Below are 26639 nucleotides of genomic sequence, written 5' to 3'. Positions count from 1 at the left end.
TCTCCAGATAATCTCTCTGTGTGGCCAGTGTTAAGCATCACAGATCTGCATGATAATTTCTAAATATATTACAAATTCTGAGGAAATGTGGAATGACTTATTGCTTGATCAGAAGTCCTGATTTAAATATGGGAGGCAATCAGCAAGATTTGCTCACTGGCAATCCTTTATTTCATTAAAAAGGCATTGCTGCATGGGGGTTATGTGAAGGCTCCATGGACATTCTGCCAGACATTTATGCCACCAAAAAGTGTGAAAACTTTTAAAAATGCTATGCTTCCAGACTACAGAAGATTTGTCCACTCAGGAAAATATGAAACAAGTGCTTCTGGGGGTCTGGGAAAGCTTTTTACATAAGAGCACTTAGAGAGAATGAGCTAGAAAAGGTTCCTCTTCTCCCTTTCTTTTTTATTTTCTGAAATATGTCAGTGGTACGTAAACTGATCAAGGTATAATGAAAGTCGCATGAATGACCCGGAATGATGCTTCCCCTAACGAAGGGCAGTATGGTAGAAACCCAAAGATCAAACTTTACATCAAAATCCCGACCTACCTGTTCTCCAAAGCCATCCCTCCCACTGTGAACATCTTCCAATTTCTTTTGATACAGTGGGTATTTTGCCCTGTTAAGAGGCATTTTCTTTGCTCAGTTCATCTGATCTGAAACAGCGGCAGTGTGTGGGGTAGATTTGCTTTCTGGACACTGTGTCATTTTAGCAAAAAAAGACCAGGCTGTGTGGTTCATTCTAATTTATCAAAAGCTGCCAGGCTTGGCTACACTGAAGATCTAGCAATCTACTTCAATGTAAACATTTTAATTACTATTTCTAACATTTGGCTTTCATTAAAAGTTAGAGAAAACTTAAAAAAAATGTTTTCATAAAGTAAATACTGGAAAACTCCTTTAAAAAGCCCCCCCCCCACACATGGTTTTGATTTACAGACAAAAAGAAGAACAAGAAAAAGAGTAGGAGAGAGGGAGGGAAAGAAGGAGGGAAAAAGGAAGGAAGGATTGTATAAAAGGAGGATAATAGAAAAGTATGTACCCCTATCTTAACACCACTCATAAAAATTAACTTGAAATAGATTAAAGACTTATGTGTAAGAAAGATCTAGTATGTAAATCTCCTAGAAGAAAACAGAGGGAAGAACCTCCTTGACATTGGTTTTGGCAATAAGTTTTTGGATATGATATCAAAAGCACAAGGAATCTAAACAAAAATCAACAAGTGGGATTTTACATTAAGCTAAAAAGCTTCTGTACAGAAAAAATTTAGTAAAATTAAAAGGCAACCTATAGAACCAGAGAAAATATTTGCAAACTACATACTGGGTAAAGGGTTAATGTCCAAAATATATAAAGAAGTCATACAATAACACACAACAACAAAACAAATATCTAATTAAAATTAGGCAGAGGACTTAGCAGATATTTTTCCAAAGAAGACATTCACATCCAAATGGTAAGCATGTACGTGAAAGAATGTTCAATATTACTAATTACTAGGGAAATGCAAATCAAAACCACAATTAAAATGGCACCTATTAAAATGGCTATCAGCAAAAAGAGGAGGTAACAAGTGTTGGTGAGGATGTGGAGAAAAGAAAATCTTTGTGCACTGCTGTTGGGAATGCAAATTGATTAAGTCACTATGGAGAATGTTATTCAGGTTTCTCAAAAAATTAAAAATACAACTACCATAGGATCCAGCAATCCCATTCCTGGGTATATGTTCAAAGGAAATCAAAATAGGATATTGAAAAGAAATCTGCATTCCTGTGTTTATTGCAACATTATTCACAATGGCCAAGATATGGAAACAACCTAAATGTCTGTCAGTGGATGAATGGATAAAGAAGATGTGGTATATATACAATGAAACATTATTCAGCCATGAGAAAAAAGAAAATCTCGCCATTAACAAAAACATGGATGGAACTTTAGGGCATTATGCTTAGTGGGATAAGCCTGCCAAAGAAAGACAAATATTGTATGGTATCATTTATATGTGGAACTTATAGAAAAGTCAAACTTGCAGAAACAGAGTAGAATGGTGGTTAACAAGGGCTGGGGGAACTGGGAGGATGTTGAAAGGATCAAACCTGCAATGATAAGATGAATATATTTTTAAGATCTAACACATAACATACTGATTATAGACAATACTGTATTACATACTTCAAAATCTCTAAACATTTTACAAGTGCCCACCACAAAAAAGAAATGGCGTGTGTGTGTGTGTGTGTGTGTGTGTGTGTGTATGTGTGTATAAAGTAGTAGATGACACTGTCCCTTTCCTCCAAAAAAGCCGTAGTACAATTTTGTGAGTTCTTCCCTTCTAGGTCTGAAGGTCCCTGTTAAGTTTGATTTGGCAGGATGTACGTTATTGAATAATACAAGATAGAACTTTATTTATCCTCCTATACTAGGAGTGTTAGTTTCAGTTGACATGTGTTTCTTGTTCTGATATGCAACTGTATGCTATATGGTTAGTCTTAGTTGAAAAACTAACTTTATATTCTAGAAACTGGTAACATATCAAGATTGCATTAGTTCTTCATAAAGCAGAGAGGGAGTAAAATAGGTTCAAGAGGTAGTGGGCGTCAAAGTAGGCTGTGGACATTGGACATTAACTTGGGTGACATGGAAAACCACAAGAGGGTTCAGAGTAGAGGAGTGGTATAACCTGACTTATATTTTATTTTTAATGTTTATTTATTTTTGAGAGAGAGAGTGTGTGTGTATGACCAAGGGAGGGACAGAGAGAGAGAGAGAGAGAGAGGGCGAGACACAGAATCTGAAGCAGGCTCCAGGCTCCTAGCTGTCAGCACAGAGTCCAATGTGGGGCCTGAGCCCACGAAACATGAGATCACGACCTGACCCAAAGTCAGATGCTTAACTGACTGAGCCACCCAGGCACCCTACTTGGCTTATATTTGAAAGCAATCACCTTGATTATTGGGTTAAGAATAGACTATAGTAGGCAAGGGCAGAAGCAAGAATATCAGTTAAGAGTAGACTGCAATGTTCAAGAAAAAGATGAAGTAACTTGGACCAGGATGATAATGGTGGAGGAAGAGAGAGGTATGGGCATACTTTAAACATAGGTATATAGGATTTGGTGGTGGATTGGATGTTAGAGAGAAAGAGGATAAGGAGTCAAGAGTATAAGGTTTTGTTTTATGGAACACTGAAAATGACAGTAGCTGTTAACTGAGATGTAGGAGATAACTGGAGGAACAAGTGTTAGGATGCAGATTTCGGGTGTGGCAAGTTTGAGAAACCTATGAAGCTCCCAAGTGGAGAAGGCAGCATTTGGTGGAGTACAGACTCGATTCCTCAGGAAGTCTGGAGTTTAGGGGAGAGGCTGGGGCTGGATAAGAATTTGGGTTAGATCCACACAGTGTGGCATGCCATGTTGTTGTATATCATTGGTGAAGGCACTTCTTATAAAAAGGTGACTCTTGGGGCGCCTGGGTGGTGCAGTCGGTTAAGCGTCCGACTTCAGCCAGGTCACGATCTCGTGGTCCGTGAGTTCGAGCCCCGCGTCGGGCTCTGGGCTGATGGCTCAGAGCCTGGAGCCTGTTTCCGATTCTGTGTCTCCCTCTCTCTCTGCCCCTCCCCCGTTCATGCTCTGTCTCTCTCTGTCCCAAAAATAAATAAACATTGAAAAAAAAATTAAAAAAAAAAAGGTGACTCTTAGGACTAATATATTATGGGGGTGCCTGGGTAGCTCAGTCAGTTGAGGGTTCAACTCTTGATTTCAGCTCAGGTTATGATCCCTGGGTGGTGGGATTGAGCCCTGTGTTGGACTCTGTGCTGAGCATGGAGGCTGCTTGGGATTCTCTCTCTCTCCCTCTGTCCCTCTCCCCTGCTTGCACGTGTGCTCCCTCTCTCAAAACAAAAACCCGATTATATTACAACCTTTTGAGTTACCTTTTTAAAGTTAGACTCTTAAGCTATTATACTTTAAAAGTTTTAGCTTTTTTATTTTCATCTTTTAATCTTTTATACTTATTTACTATGACTTATTACAAGTATCTATGCTCTATGTATCTCCAGATCTACTCTATCCCCAGAGAAGTGCTCAATACCTATCTGGTGATTACATGAATATTATGTTTTTGTGTCATCTTTAAGATGGGCTCCAAAATGTCTTCTATACTGTTTGGTATAATTTGTGAATATCTTTAATGTTAAATTTCCCCCAGAAAAGCTAGTGTGTCACATTATATGAAAGGTATTGGGGAAATACAATTCAGGACCTTAAGCAATATATCACATGAGAAAAACTGAGATCAGAGACCACTATTGAACCTCCTTTCCTCCCCAGTCTGGACACCAGTCACCACCTAATGCAGGACTAATGTTCTGGTAGTGTTTGGGATGGAAATGGCCCTAAATATTCTGGCTGAGTTAGCCCAAAATTAACTATGTAAACGTTCAAGAGGCCAGACTATCACAGTAGGTCTGGAGGCAGGTACTGGTAATTGATGCTTTAGGAGTTCTGGACTAAGTGTAATAAAAAGAACAAGTAAAATGTCTATACAATTTGACTGATCCGTCCATGTAAAATTAAAATAGTCCTTCCCTGTGTTCTTCCAGAATGGAGAAAGCTTAAGGTTTGGTTGGTTTTCTTAGGTCTCTTCCAGATGGGACAGTCATCTTCTGAGAGAGAGACTAAGAACTGGAGGTAAAATGGTACTTGCCTAGATACCTTTTCTGTATCTTGTATTTGATACCTCTGAAGCCATTAAAGTCAGAAGAAAGATGAGACTTAAAAATAGAAAGGTTGTAACTTCACTGCTTGGATTCTGGTTTTCTGTGCATTAATCCACTCAGCAATTGTTTACTGAACACCTACTCTGTGTTTGGGGCTTTGACTTATAAACTGGGTTTTGTTATTGTTCTTGTTAGGTACAATGTATCAATTTTTTAAAAATCAGAAAATAATTTCTTTATTATTGTTATAATCAATAATTCAAAACAGCTAACATCAGCAATAGAACTTTGATATAATTTAAGTATAGGCAAATTCTTCACAGTGAAATAAAACTATTCACTAAAATAGGATATTAAAAGACAATCAGTAAGATGGAAGAAGTTTCATTCTTCATACATGACAAACAAATGGATCCTCTTTATAGAGAAATATATGCACTGCTTTTAAAAAATACTATAAAAATAGAATAGATAAAAGTTAAGAATTAAGTTATTCAAATTAATGTAAGTGGCTGATAAACATGGAAAAACTTGAATGTTATTAGTGTTAAGAAATTTTGCAACTACAAATAGCAATGAAATACTATTTTTCCCACTAACTTCTTATGAATTGGGTTTTGAAGGTTGCATTAGAGTTTTATTGATCCATCTATCAGATGAGTTGAATGTGAACTAATCAAGTGGATAAGAGGGTGAGGATCCAAGGAAAGGGCACTCTAGAAGTTTGAAGTAGTACTTTGTATTCAGAGATACATGAAAAGTTCAACACTGCTCGAGTTTAATATGCCAGAGGGAGAAGAAGAATTTTGAGTGAGGCAAGATAAGTATGAAGGGTTAAGATTATGGAGGACTTTAGGGAGGTTAATAGTAAAGACCTTCAACTGTATCCTGAGGGTGATTGGGAGTGAGTGAAGGACTTTCTATAGGGGAAATTCCAGTTGAATTATAGTTTTTAGGATGAGCGCTTTGACCCTGCAGCAAGGTGAGGCTGAAGACAGGACTACTTAAGCACTACAGGTGGTCTGGATGAGATGGGGGAACTTGAATCTAGCCAAGAAAGAGGGACTGGAGAGGAGATCAACCACAGCAAGAAGTAGCTTCTGCAGCATGTCTTCTTGAGTTTACAGGGTTTAACTTGTGATATACACTTATATTCAAAGGAAAACACCACCAATGACACACTTAGCCTCTTCTCAATATTAACATAGGGTCACCTTTGAAGTTGAGATGCTCTTCTTTTTGTTTCCCCTAGAATAACCATGGGATAGCGGGAAGGAAGCTGTTACTCCAAAGCTGGGTGTAGCCTGTGGTCAGTAAAATTTGTGGCTGCTTTTTGCATGTCACTGTGGTTAGCTGGTCCTCACCCTGGCTGGAGGTATCTGATAATGCAAGGATTTGAAATAGAGTTGTAGGTACCTCCTGTCTTAAGGCTCCTGCCCAGACCCTAGGGGAGTTTCCCTAAACACTGAGCTCTATTGATATACTCAGCTCTTCTCCAAATGGCAAACAGGGAGAAACTTGGGCTCTGAGGAGAAAAGAACCCTTGAAGTCTCAAGAATGACTGAGAGGGTCTTCAAATTCACATTTAGAATTTACTGTTTGCCTTTCCATGAACATAATGCATCTGGTTATTGGCCTCCTAATTCATCCTGCATAGAATGAGGGTAAAAAACCTAGTTTATAGCTAACCCTCCTCCATCACGCCACTTAAAAAAAAATTTAATGTTTATCTTTGACAGGGATGGAGAGAAAGAGTGAGAGTGAGAGAGTGAGAGAGAGAGAGAGAGAGAGAGAGAGAGAGAGAGAAAGTGAGTGGGGGAGGGGCAGAGAGAGAGGGAGACACAGAATTCAAAGTAGGCTCCAGGCTCTGAGCTGTCAGCACAGAGCCCGCCCAATTGGGGCTCAGACTCACAGACCGTGAGATCATGACCTGAGCTGAAGCTGGACACATAACCAACTAAGCCACCCAGGTGCCCCACTACTTCTTTTGTTTAAGAAAAAATGTTGCTGATAATTTCACAAGTTGATCAAGAAATATACAATTTCAGTTTTAAATTACGAATTCTACTTTTAAATTTAGATCACTAACATTTTATTTATTTAAAAAACTTTTATGGCTAAATTTTTAAATTACAGAGAATAGTTAATAGGTGTAACTATAGGTTAGTGAATAATATTGAATATTCAGAAAAATTTATGAGGTGTTTATGTTAAGTTTAAGCTGAGCCACTTGGAGCTAGCAAAAGAGTATATGAGTAGGAATTTGGCAAAAATTAAGAGTCAAATACTGAAATAAGGTAAAAGCAGTTCTCTGTTGGGTGACTGGAAATGAATGGGAAAACCCATAAATGTGAGGATGGGTGTTTCAGAGTTGAGAATGTACAGAGCACAAACCTGAAGGGGAGTATGTATTTCTTAGGTATTTTATAAATAAGGAATTTGAAAGCCAAATCAGTTAACTGTCGACAAGGTCACATAGTTAGGGGCAGAGCCTGGATGAAAACTTAACTCTCTTGACCCAAAGTCTATCACTTTTTCCAGTATCCTACATTATCCTGTGATTAGGTATGGAGTTGGAGATTTCAACGTCTATGGAGTCATACAGGTGAAGACACCAGAATAAAAAGAGTGGTAAGATTATATAAAGACAGAGCTATGAAAGTAAAATAATAAGTCTGATTAATTTTTCCAGGTTATAGGAAGTAACAGTTGTCTCTCCAAGCATGGAGAAAGGAGGAGGGGGAATTATTGACAGAAGGGTGCTTTGGGTCCTTATCTGGTATTTAGCCCAGGAAACTGTGTAAGAATCCAACTTTAAGAAAAATCTTCAGGTGATATTTCACACACACACACACACACACACACACACACACACACACACACACAGCAAAGGATGTAAAGGTCCAATTAAGGAGCTTATCTGATAGAAGACTCTAGCACTTTGTTTAGTGATTATATTGCCCTTCTCATTGCCAGGGAAGGGGGTGGAGAGCTGTTAAACAGTACAATAGACAAGGCATTACAAGGAGTCCAGATAACAGCCAACAGAACTGGTTATAAAAAGATTAGAAGCTCTTGAAGTTGACCAAACAGAAGGAGCAGATAACACCCATCTACAGGTTCTAAAGGCATGAGCAAGGAAATGGTTGAACCTTAAGACTAAAGCCTACATGGTGTCAAATGGAAGGCTGAGTAAGAATAGGACTCACTCAGGTGCCAACTGTCTAAGATATTTTGACAGAACACTTTTCTAGACAAAGTTGGTCTATGTGACTGGTCCTCAATTTTGGACAGTCTTCTGAAACTTAGTCACAAGATTTTTATGATAGGTGTGAGAAAGAGCACTCCAGGGACTTAGGAGTCATAAAACTTAAGGGTAGTGCTCTAATGAACTCAAAAATAAAAATATAGGTATTGAGCATCTCCTATAACAGGTAATCTCTAGAGTCTTAATTCTAAGACCTTACCCTGGTATTATCCCTATTGTACAGACCTCAGAAAGGGTTGACTGATTTGGATGAGGCCATTCTGCTAATCAATAAGTGATGGGGTAGGAATTATTTCTGATTGTGTCTGATGCCTGTTTATTTCTCATACACCACAAAGTAGATCAATGGGAAGAATTATAACTTCTAATTTTCTTCTCTGTCAAGATTGGAGCAGAGGGAGGAGAAGATGCTTAGAGAAGGCAGGTCAGTTCATCCTGTGTTGGTTAATATGTGCTTGACCCTATAGGAAATCATATGCTACAACATTTTCTAGGTAGTTTTTAAGGGAACTGAGAAAGAGGTTCCTGGACTCAGGACCCCAAACACTGTGCAGATAGCAATGGCTCCCCAATAACTAGAATAAAAGTTAGCATCCAAACTCTACATTTTAGCATTCAAGATCCTCACCAGTCTGCCTCCAATCTAGCAATTTTGCTTGAATAATTTTTATTGTGAACTATGCCAAATATATATAAAATATATAAAATATGTATGTACAGCTTAATAAATGGTAATTATAAAAGTAGCTATTATATTCTAAGCACAGCAATCACAGTGCCTTCTTCCTATTATCATATTGGATCTTCACAAAATCTTAAAGTATCCTTATTTTGAAGACTCCAAGGGTAGGAGGGTTGGGAGGGGAGTTTAAGTAACTTGCTCAAAGTCATATAGCCACACAGCTAGTAAGAGAGTGAGGGATTTGAATTTTGGTCTGTCTGACTAGAATTATGTTTGGCATAACATATCCACCCCCCACCCCCTGGCCATGCTACTCAGGCACATCACTGACTTTTTTCTCCTTTTCCTACAGGAAGTGAAAGGAAATAAAAATTTGGTTAACATATATTGAGTGCCTGGTATTGTACAAGATACTTCAATTATCTTTATTTAATTCCCAAAATAATTTAAAGCAGCAAATTGTATTATTCTTATAATCGGCACATGACTATACCATAGTGGTAACCTTCATTTTCCTCTACTCCCATGTTGAAGAAGGACTAAGTGCTTAATGGGTTAAATTGAGAAATGGGTTAAAGTGTATAACACATTAACTAGAAATGGATAGTTCACTAAAGATTTGGTGGGTGATAAGTACCACTACCGTACCAGATCTTTCTATTCTAAATTGTGAAGTTCCAATCTGGTACCAGCTACCATCTTTCTTCTCAATTCTCAAGTTCCTTTCTTCCAAAATCTTATCAATCATATTGTCCCCAGTTGTGTTCTTCAATGGAATTTGATTCAGAAATATGGTAGAATTCGGGGCATTTTCTTTTCTTCTTCTTTTTTAAATGTTTATTTATTTATTTTGAGAGAGAGCGCGCGCGTGCAAGCAAGTGGGGGAGGCACAACGCACTGTCAGTGCAGAGCCAGGACATTTAATTTTAAGTACTGAATATCTGATGGTAAAAATTTTTATCTTACTTTCAAGAAAAGCTCTTTAACTTCCATTGATAAGCAATTCAGTTAAGAAGGAAAAAACTGTACGTTTAACCAAACAGAAAATGCACACAAGCGGTGTCTGAGTGGCTCAGCCGGTAGAGCTGGCTCTTGATTTTGGCTCAGGTCATGATCCCAGGATTGTGGGATCAAGCCCCAAGTCAGCCTCCACCCTGAGCATGGAGCCTGCTTAAGATTCTCTCTCTCTCTCTTTCTCTCTCTCTCTCTCCCTCTGCCCCTTTCCCCTGCTTGTGTGCTCTCTCTCTAACATAACACTTAAAAAAAGAAAGAAAATGCACACAAAACCTTACAATCTGCAATATGCCTCTGTGTTATGTGGCAATTTTAATTATGTTTAAGAGGCTAATGCATGAAATCATACAGTGGGAAGCCTTTAAATCTGCCTTTTACTCAGCTCAAAGCTCTTGAGACTCACACCATTGTGCATATCAGTAGTATATTTTTTATTACAGAGTATTTTTTATTACAGAGTAATCGTATGGATGTACCAAAATTTATTTATCCATTCACCAGTTGCTGAGCACTTAGGCTGTTTCCAGCTTTTGGTGGGTATGAATAAACCTGTTACAGACATTTATACATAGATCTTTGTGTGGAGGTATGTTATTTCTCTTGGGTAAATTCCTAGAAATGGAATGGCTACGCTATATGTTCAGTTTATGTTGAAATTTAATGTTTAACTGCTAAACTCATTCAAACATGGCTGTGTCATTTTACATTCCCATCAGCACCGTATAAGAATTTCAGTTATTCCATGTTGGGGTGCCTGGGTGGCTCAATCGGTTAGGCGTCTGACTTCAGCTCAGGTCATGATTTCACAGTTTGTGAGTTTGAGCCCTGCATCAGGCTCTGTGCTGACAGCTCAGAGCCTGGAGCCTGCTTTGGATTCTGTGTCTCCCTCTTTCTCTCTGCCCCTCATCTGCTCACACACTCTCTCTCTCAAAAATAAACATTAAAAGATAAAAAAAAAAAAAAGAATTTCAGCTATTCCACATCCTCAACACTTACTATTTTAAAGTTTTAGCCACTCTGATGATTGTATAATAGTATCACATCATGGTTCCATTTGTATTTCTGCAACAAGCATCTCTTCATATGCTTATTTGCCATATTTATATTTCTTTAGTGAACTGTCTATTCAAATCTTTTGCCTATTTTTAACTGGGTGGCTTGCTTTCTTATAAGGTTTTTTGTTTTTGTTTGTTTTGTTTTGTTTTGTTTTGTTTTGAGAGAGAGAGCACAAGCGGGGAGGGCAAGACGGAGAGGGAGAGGGAGAACCTTAAGCAGGTGCCATGCCCAGTGTGGAGCCTGATGCGGAGCCTTATGTGGGGGCTGACACAGAGCTCAATCTCACAACTGTGACATCATGACCTGAGCCAAAATCAAGAGTCAGACGCTTAACTGATTGAACCACTCAGGCACCCTATGCTTTCTTATATAAGTTTTGAGTGATCTTTTATATATCCTGATATAATTCCTTTATCCAATATGTAATTTATAAATATTTTTCCCAATCTGTTTCTTGTTTTTTAATTTTTTTAACATTGTGTTCCAAAGGAGAGGTATTTTTTTAAAAAAAATAATGTTTATTTATTTTTGAGAGAGAGACAGAGACACACAGAGTGTGAGTGGGGGAATGGGCAGAGAGAGAGGGAGACACAGAATCCGAAGGAGGCTCCAGGCTCCAAGCTGTCAGCACAGAGCCTGACACCGGGCCCAAACCCACAAACCGTGAGATCACAACCTGAGCTGATGTTGGGCGCTTAACCGACTGAACCATCCAGGTGCCCCTAAGAGGAGGCATTTTTATTTATTTTTTTTTTAATTTTTTTTCAACGTTTTTTATTTATTTTTGGGACAGAGAGAGACAGAGCATGAACGGGGGAGGGGCAGAGAGAGAGGGAGGCACAGAATCGGAAACAGGCTCCAGGCTCCGAGCCATCAGCCCAGAGCCTGACGCGGGGCTCGAACTCACGGACCGCGAGATCGTGACCTGGCTGAAGTCGGACGCTTAACCGACTGCGCCACCCAGGCGCCCCGAGGAGGCATTTTTAATGAAGTGACTTAATGAAGTACAATTTACCAACTTATTCCTTGATTTCTGTGTCCTAAGAAAGATGATAAAGATTTTCACCTATTCTTTTTTTCCTATAAGTTTTATAATATTAGCACCTGTACCTAATTCTCTGAGCCATTTTGAGTTAGTTTTTGGTATGGTGGCAAAGACCATTGTTCATGATTTTTATGGTGGCAAAGATCATTGTTCATAACCATTTATTGAAAAGACTGTTTTCCCCCATTGAATAGCCTCTCTCAAAAATTAATCAGCTATATATGTGTCGATCTATTTCTGACTCTCTTCTGTTTATCCTTATGCAAATACCACATTGCTTTAATTATAATAGCTTTATCCTAAATCTTGAAATCAGATGGTGGACAACCTCCAGCTTTCACTACATTCTTTATAGAGTTGTCAAATTTGGAAAAACCAAGAGGGGAACTTTCTCTCACATAAGTACTCTGAACACTTGTACATATTTTGGAAGCATCCCTTTGCTTCTTATAATAATTTACATCAGTTGCTATTAAGCCTTACGTATCCTAAGAATTCATTATAAGTTCTTGCTTTCATGTTCCCTTGCAAATGAACCCCCTAAATGAATCCCTTCATGTCCATGATGTGTGTAATTTGTCATGGAGGTCATAAATACCAGGTCTCCAGCACCATGGGAGGCAAGTGGGCGGCATTGCTGAACAGCTCTACTTTTCAGACTGTCAAGTTATCTTGCTCTCCCATGGTTTCCTGATGCATGGGAGCCTGGCACCTCACTTCAGAGGCTTTGAAAACAGGTTGCACAGGTTGCATTTGAAATGGCAAAGAGCTCACTTTTAAGTCTTGGGAATTCCAGGGAAAGTAGAATCACTTTCACCAATTCAGTCCATGGAAATAAGGAATCAAAAACATTAGTCATGCAAACTATTATGTCACAAATCAAGGGGACTTATGCTGAAGACAGAGCCCTAGCCTTGTTTTTCGAATGCAGGAACCTCTCCGCTGTCACCAAAGGGATTTTTTTGGACAGACACTTCTTTTGCTAGAGTATTTTCACAGTGGAAAAAGTGTATATAACATCACACTTACCATTCTATAATTATTTTCCTATCTGTAATTTTCTCTCTCCAAACTAGTGACAGACAAAACTTGATAAATAGGAGTTTCACAGTGAGTGACAAATGTCTTTGCATAATAGCAGTTCATTTGTTTAGCAATATTATTGAAGAAATGTAACAAAGTACCAGCTTAAAAACAAAACATTTTTTCTTAAATGAATTGTACACTTCCTTGTGCTCATAATGGAGTCTGCTGAACAAATTTAATCTCCCCTGGTAACTCAGGCACTATTGGAGGCGTAGTGTTGTTTGCGCCCGTACGAAATGATTGTACTTTTTACTTCCTGCGTTCATTTAATAGCTTCCCTCCTGTCCTGTTGGTATTGGCCTTTTATTTGCAAACTGCTGTATTAGGAATGAGATAATGGATCTTGCTGGAACTGTGAGAGAAGTAGGAGCATATGGGTTCTGTGTGGGGGCCAGAGGCTTCTCTTATGAGTTCATAATTTCTTTTCATTAAACTTTGTGACATGTTTTCCCTCCTCAAGTGACTCAGAGGTTCTTGGCTTTGTCATAGATAGCTAAATCTCCGGAAATAACCGTGTGTGTGTGTGTGTATGTGTGTGTGTGTGCGCACGCGCACGCAGGAAGGTCTGGTGTGTGTCTGTGGGTTAAATATGTGAGAGGTATAAACACATAGATATATACATATAATATGTATTTTAAGTTCCTCAAGAGTATCTCTACATATCTGTAGATCTCTACATACCTCTAATCCCTGAATAAATGTTAGTTGAGTTAATGAAAAAACAAAAACAAAAATAAAAACATAGACTTTGCATGTATTGATAGGTAGTGACCATAGAAACTTTGGCAATTTTATAATTCTTTCTGCAATGTGGGAAATGTGTTATATCACCCTGGAATGATGCCCCAATTCCTTGTGGAAGAGATGGTTATTCTCTTTGTTATGACCACTGGCCACACCAGCTTTGGGGGCCAAACTTCCAGGCAACTAGCTTTGTGTAGAAGGCTGTTAAGTGTTCCATCTGTGCCCACCCAGCTCAAATCCCCTCTCCAGGGACTAGGGGCACCATCAGTCTAATTTTCCTCAAAAAATAAAAAGCTTATTTGCCACTTTCTAGTAAATAAAATGCTATTTAGAATATTTATATCAAAGGCAGTTGCAGCATCAAGATTTTCCTACTGCTGTTAGGTTGAATGGGAGTGGATTAACTGCTAATGCTACTGAGTAAAGAAATGAAAGTAGAATGCCATGATTTAGAAGCAGGGACACCTGGGTGGCTCAGCTGGTTAAGCATCTGACCAGCTCAGGTCATGATCTCGGGGTTCACAAGTTCGAGCCCTGCATCAGATTCACTGCTGTCAGCACAGAGCCTGCTTTGGATCCTCTGTCTCTCTCTCTCTCTGCCCCTCCCCCGCCCATGCATTCTCTCTCAACAATTCTTTTTTTTTTTTTTTTCAACGTTTATTTATTTTTGGGACAGAGAGAGACAGAGCATGAACGGGGGAGGGGCAGAGAGAGAGGGAGACACAGAATCGGAAACAGGCTCCAGGCTCTGAGCCATCAGCCCAGAGCCCGACGCGGGGCTCGAACTCCCGGACCGCGAGATCGTGACCTGGCTGAAGTCGGACGCTTAACCGACTGCGCCACCCAGGCGCCCCTGCATTCTCTCTCAAAAATAAACATTAAAAAAATTAAATATTTTTTTTTCTTAAAGAAGGCCCCAATATTATGCAAGCCCTGGTCCACAAGACCTGGCTTTACCCAGAGGTTATTAATGGGGTTTCTACCTGTGGCAGGTGTTACAGAAATGGCAGATTTGTGAGCCTCAGTCTTTTCCACACCACACACATCTAAACATTACCCTTTTTTTCCCACCATTTGTCTGGCTTGATTTTGTTTCTGACACTACTGTTGCCTCACAGTTCATATCATGTGTCCATCCAAAGAGGATCTCCCTTGAATTTCCCTGTGTCAGACCTGTCTATCTATCTCTTATATTTCTCTCCAGAAGCAGGCAACAATGCAGGCATTCTGGTTATATCTGGTCTGGTGCAGATGGGTTATAGCCTTGTTTGGGATTTGGTGGACGGCTGTTAAACATGAGAGACTTGTGCATATCTGCAAATCGCAAGTGCTTCTCATCGTTGGAGCTGTGTGTACTTGTTGCATAGAATTCACAATTATTTTTCTTTGGGTCAGCTGTCCCTCCCAATATTACCAGTGTTTTGTGTGTTTCAGTGTCACTGAACGTCTAATACTACAGGATATCTGGGGTTACACTGGGAAGGCAAAAATTTGAAAATTAAGGCCAATTATTTTGTTCTTACAGAAAGTCAGGATTTTTTTTTTTTAAACAACAGTGAACACATTCTTTCTGGACTTGCAGACCCAGCTTTCTTTGTTGATTGGGAGACACTGATAGCTGTGCAAATATTTGAAAATTGTATCGTCTTGTCAGAGTTGAGGGAATTTTAATACTGTTGAAGTGGGTGCTGGTAAGATGCATTCATAATCGTGGTGGTGCTGTGATGTTGCCTGCAGTTTACAAACTTAACTTCCCTATCTACCTGAATACCAGTGTCTGATAGAGGCAAGGATTCTTGTCCACATTGCTTGGGCTCAGCACTCCGACAGCTGGCTTTTCAAGTGCAGCTGAATGGAACACAGTGTGAGAAAACCACTATTCCATGCTTATTTTCAGAGCCACTGGAAATGGACAGACTGCCTCTCCCTGCTCTGCAGGCTAGACAACAGCTTTCTTCCACTAAGGCGATCAGTAAGGCCAACCTCTTTGAAACACAGCCCTCTGGCTACAAGCTATAGGACGTTTCTGGAAAGTTTCGAATATGCTCTCCATTCAGAGTCTGACACTGTTGTCCCTTCTTAGATGTAATGTCCCTTGACTTCAGTGGGTGTTCTGCATGAAGGAGGACTCTGGGATTTGCTTTTAAAGAGTTTAATGTTTTAAATTGTTAAGTCTGGGAACTATCCACACATCCATTGGATGTCTCCTTTTCTTCCCAGACTCCTATGGAAATTAGATGTCTATTATGAGCTAAGTATGGGGTGATTGGAATTATTAAAATACACAATTTTATACAAGGACGAGTGACTTTTTCCCCTCTGTGCCCATTGATTTAAAACTCTTTCTGACCCTATGTGACACATCCCGGTTCTCTTCTCTAAGAAAGATTAAGGATTAAGTGCCCTACCCATCCCATCTGTTTCTTCTTCTTAAAAAAGTTCTCAGTCTTTCTTCCCACCACTATCCTGGGATCATGACAGAGATACACACGTGAAGACTGATTTCAGAGTAAGCATGTCAGTGCAGAGAAGTGAATAAGGAAAAAAGAATGGTGGCCTGAAAGCATGCAGAGGTTTACAGAAATGAGGTACCTCCTGTAAAAATCTCAACTGCTCTGAGAGTCTCGGTTTTATGGAATGCCTCTTTGGAATGATTTTCTTTTTCAGTGGCTGCAATACATAAAGGCCACTGAAACTTGCTATTACCCTCCCCCTGCTTTTCATAAACTCCTCAAGTTCGGGTCAGCTTTCATGCATCTAAGCCTGGGTGGCACCTCTGGTTTAAATGCCATTTCATGCCTGATAAAATTTCATTAGGCATTTTAACTTTTAATTTCTTTTATTGACTTATCGTGCAGATGGAGAGAAATGTTTAGAAAGGGAAAAAATTTAAACAGGGATTTACTGAAGTCATGTTTCAGTAAGGAAGGAAATACCATTGACTTTATTACAGCTGCCTAATGTTTTCCACAAACTGTAGAAATAATGCGTTGTATCTCGGTGACCTACAATAGCAGCTGACTGCTTGCACATGATGGAAATGCAATTTTGGGTTTGCTAAAAATTAACTATTTAATGCCCTGGTGTCTGTGTCTCACTGTATCTTGTGTCTGGTTTGTTCTATATGCTCTTTTCAAGTTGTGGTCATGTGCTGCAGGTTTGAATGTGGGTGTGCAGGCTGCTGAGAGGCAACTGGGGTTGGGGAGAGGCCATACTCACATGTCTGTCTGCTGTCCCTACGTGGTCCGAAGAGCTGATGTGAAGATTTCCTCTGCTTTCTTCCTGTGCTCCCTTCACCTGCCCCTCCCCAAACCCCCCAGCCCAAACCAACCAGATTCTTCCCTCTCTCCCTCTCTCCCTCCCTTAGCTGAGCCTTATCTGGTATGTTCAGTGATGCGATAAAACAAAAAGGGAAGTTTTTGATTGCCCAAACACACCCTTTGGAAAGATTCCAGCCAGAGAAGAGTCCATTAAGGAAAGCGAGAGCAGTGTGGGGAGGCCTAGGTGCCAGGATTGAGGAAAATGCAAACTTAGGAGGAAAAATAATAACATGCTAGAATGGCAGTGGTGGTTTTGAGAGGTTTGGAGGGTGGAGGGAGTTGAAAAAGGAACTTGCCTAATGAGGCCTCTCTGAAGATTTACTGCTGTGGCTGCTGCGGGGAAGAGGGTCCGGAGAAAAGATGTTCTGCCCTGACTAGCTTCACAGGAAATCAGACAGGGCTTGCATTCTCTGGCAGGCAGAGAAGAGACACTGCTCAGCCAGAAGCATCTACAGACTTCCAGTTTAATTGTTTTTAAAGAGCCCCTTCCACACAGCATTTGTGACCCTTACACATGCTGTTCTCAAGGCAGAAAACCAAATAGAGAAACCATACTGGATGAAAGACATTCCCAATTTGTCCTAAGGATGACCACATCATTCCTGGGGGTACCATTTCCTCCCCTGACTGCACCTCTCAGGTAGCTCAGAGCTCATCCTGCAGCCATTAGCTTCCTGGCTGAGAAGACACAATAGACCATCCATGGAGGTCAGAACACTCTCTGTCATTTGCCTGGTGGATTAGGGGTTGACCTCTCCCCTGTTTCCCCAGAAGGACTCAAAGCCCCTCTTACTTCCAAGGACTGGAAGTGAAGTTCTACAGTGCAAATTCCACAGCACTGGGGCCTGCACTCAAATAGGATGCTCTCTTCACACTAAAGGAGCTACAAAGATGAAACCACTGGTGGAAAATACTACCTTTCAGGTGAGAAAGTTCCATTTCTCCACCTTTGGAGCAGATATGATCACTGCCATTTTACTGACAGTGAACAGAAGTGATTTGCTCAAGGACACAGAAATATTTGTCCTTAGAACACCCCTATTCCATCCGACCACTGGAGGATATGCTCACCCTGCTCCCATGGACTGGCTGATGTCATCTTGAGAACTCATTCTGGGTAATAAGTCAAAGTCCTTTAAGGGGAAAAAAGATAAATGGGGTTCTGGGTGTTTTCTCACAAAAGACAGGAAAGCAGCCCATCTGGTCCACCATGTAAATCACAGTAAGTGAGGCAGAATATGGAGAGAGATCCAGAGTTCGGGATTCCAATCCTGTCCTAAAAAGAGGCTGAACTGGGTTTGAATAAAGTGAACTCAACTCTTCATGAAGCTCAGATAGATTCAAGGAAAGGCTGAGGTGCAGCCATGGTGTGGGGAGAAAAGCAAAGGAATACTCCAATGGCAGAGACAGGTTCTTTGCTCATTTGTCTCCAAGACAGGGAAACAGAGTAACAGGAAGAGGGGAGTCACCCCTTCTTCACTCAGTGGTGTGTGGCAGCAGGTAGAATGAGGTGTGAGGGAGGTGTGCTTGCGACAGGTGAATACGGATGCTGGGTTCTGCCAGTGGTTCTTTAATCAGCTTCAGAAGCCTAGTCGGTGCTGTGAATGTATGTGTGTGTGTATATGTGGGTGTGAGCATGCACATGCTTGTGAGAGACACCAAGAGGCGGAAAGACAGAAGGAATGCGAGAGATTCACAAACATGTAGAACAGTGTATTTTCTAGACATGCTTCTGCCTCCTTGAATGAATAGGTGCTACAAAGAACTTCTTCCTGAGGAAACCTAAGCAGAAAATAAGCACTTCATTAACATCTGTTCTCAGGAAAGATAAAGGAGGTTGCTAGTTGCCTACTGAACATGTTTTCCCCTTCCTCCTTAGTAACAAAAACCTGATTTTGGGAGGTGTGGGAGAAGCACACCAATTGCCAATGAAGCTTTTATTTCTCATTTCTCCCTTGTTGCTAAGTTCTGGCCAATACGATATAAAGTAAATTTATCTGGTGGAACATCTAGGAAAGTTCCTAAAAAGAAAAACAGACAGATGGCAGCTCTCTTGTCATTGTAAAGTACAAAGCTAGGTCCTGACAATATCAGAGCAGGAAGGTAGAAGTAGCCCATGTCACTAATGGCGTCTCAGTGGCTGCATAAAGACTGTGGGTTTCCCTTCCCAGATTTCTTTTACAAGAAAGAATAAATCCCTAATTTGTTTAAGCCACTGTGACAGGATCTGTGTTACTAGCAGGCAAAGCCAATTCCTGACTGATACAGAAGGCAAGCTGCTTACTCTTTTCTCAGTACATGGGTAGTACACAGGACACAAAGAAGTGAAGGCTCCTGCTATAAAGTAAGTCAATAAACACAAGGAATAGGTTCTAACTCAGGGCTATTACCAACCTTTAAGATGTGAATGTCATAACCGTTAATGTCACAGACCTTTCTGAAAAAATGTAGGACTCTGTAGACAATCTCCTTAGGGAAATTAATACGCACATTTACATAGAAAATCTTCACACACAATCTTAAGCATTTTATGCAATCAGTGAAGCCCATCCATGAAGCCCTTTTTAAGGATTTCTGCATTAGGTTACAATTACTTCAAAAGGCAGAAAAGAAGGGACTAGATCTGGTTTGGCTAATGGTTAGTACATTTAGAGTCTTTTTCTCAGGAAAGCTCAGGGGTAAACTGGGTCACCTGGGTAGTCATAGTCTTTCCAGGAGCTTTCTACAAGAGCAACCTAAATCTTCTGGATTTGGAATTATATGGTGAGATCATTTGGTGCAGGAGAAATCAGATGTTATTCAGGCCTGGTAGGCCCCCTAGGACCAAGGCACTGGCTCGACCATTACAGGGAGCTTCAAGAGCTTTTGAGACTAGCTGTAGTCCTAGGTGAAATGAATGAATGAATGAATGAATGAATGAATGAATAAATAAATAAGTGAGCTAATTAATTCTGTAAACCTGAGCAAAGGATATTGGGATGGGCTTTGTGACTCAATGTGAACATCTTCGGAGAAGTATACAATTTTTTTTTCCCCCTCTATGACTTTTTTTTCCAACATATGAAATTTATTGTCAAATTGGTTTCCATACAACACCCAGTGCTCATCCCAAAAGGTGCCCTCCTCAATACCCATCACCCACCCTCCCCTCCCTCCCACTCCCCATCAACCCTCAGTTTGTTCTCAGTTTTTAAGAGTCTCTTATGCTTTGGCTCTCTACCACTCTAACCTCTTTTTTTTTTTTTCCTTCCCCTCCCCCATGGGTTTCTGTTAAGTTTCTCAGGATCCACATAAGAGTGAAAACATATGGTATCTGTCTTTCTCTGTATGGCTTATTTCACTTAGCATAACACTCTCCAGTTCCATCCACATTGCTACAAAGGGCCATATTTCATTCTTTCTCATTGCCACGTAGTACTCCATTTTGTATATAAACCACAATTTCTTTATCCATTCATCAGTTGATGGACATTTAGGCTCTTTCCATAATTTGGCTATTGTTGAGAGTGCTGCTATGAACATTGGGGTACAAGTGCCCCTTTGCATCAGTATTCCTGTATCCTTTGGGTAAATTCCTAGCAGTGTTACTGCTGGGTCATAGGGTAGGTCTATTTTTAATTTTCTGAGGAACCTCCACACTGTTTGCCAGAGTGGCCGCACCAATTTGCATTCCCACCAACAGTGCAAGAGGGTTCCCGTTTCTCCACATCCTCTCCAGCATCTATAGTCTCCTGATTTGTTCATTTTGGCCACTCTGACTGGCGTGAGGTGATATCTGAGTGTGGTTTTGATTTGTATTTCCCTGATGAGGAGCGACATGGAACATCTTTTCATGTGCCTGTTGGCCAACCCGATGTCTTCTTTAGAGAAGTGTCTATTCATGTTTTCTGCCCATTTCTTCACTGGGTTATTTGTTTCTTGGGTGTGGAGTTTGGTGAGCTCTTTATAGATTTTGGATACTAGCCCTTTGTCCAATATGTCATTTGCAAATATCTTTTCCCATTCTGTTGGTTGCCTTTTAGTTTCGTTGGTTGTTTCCTTTGCTGTGCAGAAGCTTTTTATCTTCATAAGGTCCCAGTAGTTCATTTTTGCTTTTAATTCCCTTGCCTTTGGGGATGTGTCAAGTAAGAAATTGCTGTGGCTGAGGTCAGAGAGGTCTTTTCCTGCTTTCTCCTCTAGGGTTTTGATGGTTTCCTATCTCACATTCAGGTCCTTTATCCATTTTGAGTTTATTTTTGTGGATGGTGTGAGAAAGTGGTCTAGTTTCAACCTTCTGCATGTTGCTGTCCAGTTCTCCCAGCACCATTTGTTAAAGAGACTGTCTTTTTTCCATTGGATGTTCTTTCCTGCTTTGTCAAAGATGAGTTGGCCATACGTTTGTGGGTCTAGTTCTGGGGTTTCTATTCTATTCCGTTGGTGTATGTGTCTGTTTTTGTGCCAATACCATGCTGTCTTGATGATGACAGCTTTGCAGTAGAGGCTAAAGTCTGGGATTGTGATGCCTCCTGCTTTGGTCTTCTTTGGAGAAATATACATTCTTGTTCTTGGGTTTTAGTAGATTTTGAATAGTCTTATGAGACTTCATATGTTTGTGAGACACACTGACAAGATATTCTGAATAGTAGGTTAGTTAATGAAAATGTAACAAGATATTTTACTTATAGAGCAGCTGTTCCAATGTTTGGGCATTCCACGTCAAGCTGCCATGAGCTGATCTAGTCCAAAGAGACTTTACTGAAAGTATGTTGTAATAAACAGTGTCCACTGGGTGAATTTGCCTAAATAGTTTTTTGTGCATTATGTCTGTGGGAAAAGACATATGATATTTTGAAAGCTGTTTTGCTTTGATTCACTGGGAGTGAAGTAATTCTTCTTTCACAAATCCTAATTGTATGACACCATAGAATAGGCTTAATCCAGGTTGTAAAAATGTGTAAGTCCTACTGTATTAATTCCCCTTTGGAGGACATATATAATTCGTTTCTGTAGATCTTTATCATACATGCTTTCTTGTTCAACTATTTGCATATCTTTCACTCCTTAAAAACAACAGAAATAACAACAAAAAACCAAAAAAAAAAAAAAAACCCCAAAACCCCCTCACAAACAAAATAGGTATCCTGATTCTATTCATTTCAACCTCTAAGAGTATATGAAGAACATAGTGTTTGTGGAGCATTTTCTCATATTTTTGTAGCAAACTAGGATATGCTGGGGGCATTTGTTCTCAAATTTCGCAAAAAAATACCTGTGGAGTATGTTAAAATGCAGATTCCAAGGCCTCTCGAGGCTCTCATTCAGAGGGCCCATAATAGAGTTGGTAGCTGTTGTGCTTTAAGACAGCCATAGTTTATATCATAGAGACAAAGCCCTTTTAGATGGAAGGGTGAAATTATTTGCTTCCTTTATTTGATTCTTTCCACTGGAAGACCTTGGAATGCTGTGCAAAAGTTTTGAAATAATCTTGTGCCAGACAATAATGGAAATAATGCGATCAGGGAAAAACTAGGAGGGAAAAAGTTTGGTTCTCATAACTGCATTGCCTGGGTATGTAACAGGGTTACATTTGATAACACGTGGTATGAGGTGTATGCCAGGAACACAGTTGATACTCAATCACTGGGGTGAATTCTGATGTACTCCATCATTTACATGGTGCTTCCTAAATACTATGTCACCTTAAAATTTGAAAACATCCTTCTCAGACTATTCAAGTTATGACTGAATTGATGACAATATCAGGAAGAGAAACTTAAGCCCTTCTCAGATACTGTTCCATCTGCTTCATGCCATAAAACCACAGATGGTCTCTTCTCTCTTTAGGGGACTTTAACATTCTTGTTTTACAATGCTAAGAATTATAATATATACAATATGCTTCTCAGAAAGTGTCATTTATGTTTATAATATACTGTCCTTTAACCTAGAAACATGTATCATGTAAACTACAGATGTCTGTTTTTTTGCATTTATGTGGAGGGTCTCAAGTACTTGCTGTCTGTTTTCACTAAACCTTAGTGTGGAAAGAGTTTTTCTCTATGTTTGACTCCACTTGTGAGAGGCAGGCAAAGCTAGGCAGAGGAATGGGGCTGCTCTTGGCAGGGGCCAACACTGGGGAGGGGTAATCTATAGTCAACAAGTCAACAGTGTTCAAGAGAGAAAGGTCAAATTAGGAGAAGCCCAGCGTATTCATCATCAGGGAAGAGCAGCATGTGGATAGCACAGGACAAGAAGAAAGGCTGGGATGACAGAAGGGGGCAGGAGCTGATAAGAAGAGCAAGGAGGTAAAAGGGTCCAAGCCATTTTTCCATGAGTGGGTCTGGGATTCTCAAAACTTATTTTTAGTAGCATAAAATTCCATTCTCAGGATAATACAAGCCTTTGTGGGTCACATTTTAAGTAATCATTTAAGGCATCTAGTTCTTTTAACTACCTTCAAACACAGAATCTTCAGCAAACATTGGAATTTATTCACAGAAGGTTGTGGGGGGGGTATCTAAAGGGAATTCACATCCAATATCTTCATGTGATATTTCTATAGCTTCTCTGTTGGTTTCAGCCACCTTTGAAGGCATTGGATGGTGCCACCATTCCATGGCCACTGCCCACCTGTGGGCACTGATGCCTTTGTCTGGGATAGAGGGCCTTCAGAGCTTTTCAGGCTGCCAATCCTTAACATGCCCAGGGCAGGATGCAGCACCCAGAGCTCTCTGAAAGAGAATGCTGCTGTGGCTAACCCCAATATGGAGAGAATAGTTCTTCCTACCTGGCTGTCCTACTTGGTCACCAGGTCCCAGGCATTATGGGACCTGCCTCCAGCCTCACAGAGCTTCTCAGGAAAATTCTTCCATCAGGTTTTGCCTCCTCAGGTCTCAAACATGAGTCTATGGGGGCTGATGTCAGGAGCTAGAATCAATGACACACATCACATTATTCTTTGCATTCTCCCTCTAAAAGCCCACTCTCTCTGGTTCTTCAGACACAAACCCTCTCACAAACGAATTCCTGAGACCAGCTCTACTGGTTCATTAGACATGGCTAATACATCTATATCCCACTGTGTGGAAAGTCAGACGTCTCTGCCTCTGGGGTTTACTATCATATGCAGGCATTTACTGGCCTGGTTTGAAGTCCCATAATCTGTGTAGACAGCATGAGACACCTTGTACTCACTTCCGTCATATAGTAGCTTTCTAGCATTTGCCACTGCTTTCTCAGAAGACTGGGAAACAGCTGAGGTAAGCAGTTGAGTTAACTTCAGACGTAGAGAACCTAAGATTCTCACATTATGGCTGATGCATACTTGCTAAAGTAGATCTATATCTTGGGATCTCTGGTATTTCCTGCACACATTCCAGGGTTCAGCTATAAGCCTCTAAGAGTGGGAATGTTGTCTAGGATCCTGTGTTGTCCCAAGGGACTTTTAGTAAGAAAGAGTAAAATTGGATAATGAAACTCTATGAGTATTAGTTACCTTTCCTCCTGAACAAAGCCTACTCTAAACAACATTATGATATAGATGAGGCTGGTCTGGTGGCACCACCAGCTCACGTTTCCCTTTGCTTCTACCCCCACCTCACCCTGTCCCAAGAACCTGCCTGTGGAAGAAAATGCCAGAAGCACTGTGACCAGAAACAAGGCTCTGGGGTAAGAAAACGGTTTCAAAGCTTAGCCTTGCTGCATGACCTTGGGGAAGTTCCTTAACACCTATAAGCCTCAATTTTTTTTATCTGTCAAATGGAAATAATCTCATAGTGTTGGCATAAAGGTTGAATGAGATAATGTCTGCTCTACAGTTAGAACGCAGTAAATGAAAGCCATTATTATTATTGGTTTTCCCTTATAGAATTCTCCCTTCCAAGATGCCCTGTGTCCTAGATACATCCTTTCCCTTCCCCTAGATAAAACCTGATCTCAGAAAAGCAATTTCTTATCATAGCTGCTAAGTGTTTTGTGCCTAAGGTACTAGCATAGTTGTGGCACACAGTGGACATCTAAGTACTTTGAGTCTGTTAAGGTTCTAGTGATGGATTTGTAGGCTATGTTACTACTGAAGGTATTTGCATTATTAAATCATGGTAACAAACTTAAAAAAGTGTTTCATTCATTCAACGAACTCATTTTGGACACCTGCTTTATGTCAGGTAGTGTGTTAAGTACTCACTATATGTATAGTAGTATTAGAAGCTGATAAAATCTCTGTACTTGTGGAACTTTGAATCTAACAAACCAAAAAATGATAATGGGATTTCAAATACTGGTGACTGTGTAGTATAGGAAATAGAGAACAGAGTTTTAGGGGGATTAGGAAGAAAGATAGTGAAAAATGGATTAAAAGGGAAAGATTAAATGAACAACTTAAATTCTAAGTAAAAGATCATTCCAACAGGATGAGAATAATCACACAAAAGCAGCCCTAATTTCAAATGCTCCCTTGATTGGAATTCAAGATTGCACACCAGCTCCCCAAGGTAGTTGGGTCTAAAATTCAGTAAACCATGCCTTTATGATCTGACTCAGGACTAGAGTCATTCCATAAAAATGTATATTCTGGAAAATGAAAATTGGCTCTTAAGAACTTAATTGGAAAAATTCTCTTCTCCTTCAGTAATCAAATGCATGTACTTCCTTTTCCCTCTATTATTAAATTAGGATCTACAAAAACCTAATGAAATTATATAAATATTCACAAAATTACTTATGAACAAACTTTTACCAGTTACTTTGTGTAAAAGCATATTTCACTATTTCACTTAAGATGGGATTTTTATAAGCAAATAATCTTTTACTATAAGTTAAAATCTTGGAGGTTTGGAAGGGCTAATAATTTTGTGCAATATATAGTTTTTTTATTTTCGATATATTTTTATCAAAGGATTTAGATTTCGTTAACACTAATAACTCCTCCTACAGTGGACCAGGCACTGTGGTAGGCACGTTTATAGAGCTTTTTCTCTTTTAATCTCATTTAATCATTGACATCACCCAGTGAGGTAGATTTTATGCTTGTTTTACTGATAGGAAACTGATGCTTAGAGAGGTTGAGAGAGTGGGTCAAAGTCATCTGCCTAGTAGACGGAAGAAGCAGCATCTGTACCTCCAGCCTAGAGTTTTGTTCACTAGGCCAGGTGGCAGTACAAAGACTCTATGGCTAACAATCTTGGCAGTTTAGGGGCGCCTGGGTGGCTCAGTCGGTTAGGCGGCCAACTTCGGCTCAGGTCAGTCATGATCTCGCGGTCCGTGAGTTCTAGCCCCGCATCGGGCTCTGTGCTGACAGCTCAGAGCCTGGAGCCTGCTTCATATTCTGTGTCTCCCTCTCTCTGACCCTCCCCTGTTCATGCTCTGTCTCTCCCTGTCTCAAAAATAAATAAACGTTAAAAAAAAATTAAAAAAATAAAATTAAAAAAAAAAAAATAAAATAAATCTTGGCAGTTTAGATTTTGACTTTTATCTGAAAATGGCTTATAGTTCATTCTCTGATGATTTACAGTCTGCAAATGATGTGGATGAAGTTATTCCATGGAAGCAATTGGTCTGGTTGTGAAGGGAGTTTGAATCACCTTTGTATGACAAAACCACCAAATCCCTTAATGATCTGAATCTTGGGTTGCAAGGAAAAAAAAAAAAAAAAAAAAAAAGGAGAAGGGTGGGCAAAGACCAACAAATAAAGAGAATAACAAGCTTTTGGTGTAGCAGCAAGG

The 26639-nt window shown here is 40.0% G+C and overlaps 1 long non-coding RNA gene across 2 annotated transcripts in view; it reads right to left on the bottom strand.

Annotated features, from left to right (window-relative positions):
- LOC121028740 (uncharacterized) overlaps positions 1–26639 on the bottom strand; it is a 163488-nt gene that overhangs the window by 118954 nt on the left and 17895 nt on the right. For both annotated transcript variants that reach the window (XR_005789413.1, XR_005789412.1), the window contains exon 2: positions 23705–23844. This is a non-coding gene — a long non-coding RNA (uncharacterized LOC121028740). The remainder of the gene's footprint in view (positions 1–23704; positions 23845–26639) is intronic.

This window comes from Herpailurus yagouaroundi, unplaced genomic scaffold (genome assembly GCF_014898765.1).
Source record: "Herpailurus yagouaroundi ecotype Mexico unplaced genomic scaffold, PumYag 100, whole genome shotgun sequence".
In the NCBI taxonomy this organism is placed as follows: Eukaryota; Metazoa; Chordata; class Mammalia; order Carnivora; family Felidae; genus Herpailurus; species Herpailurus yagouaroundi.
Note: the sequence above shows the minus strand (reverse complement) of the source record. Positions and strands in the feature narration are given on the sequence as shown.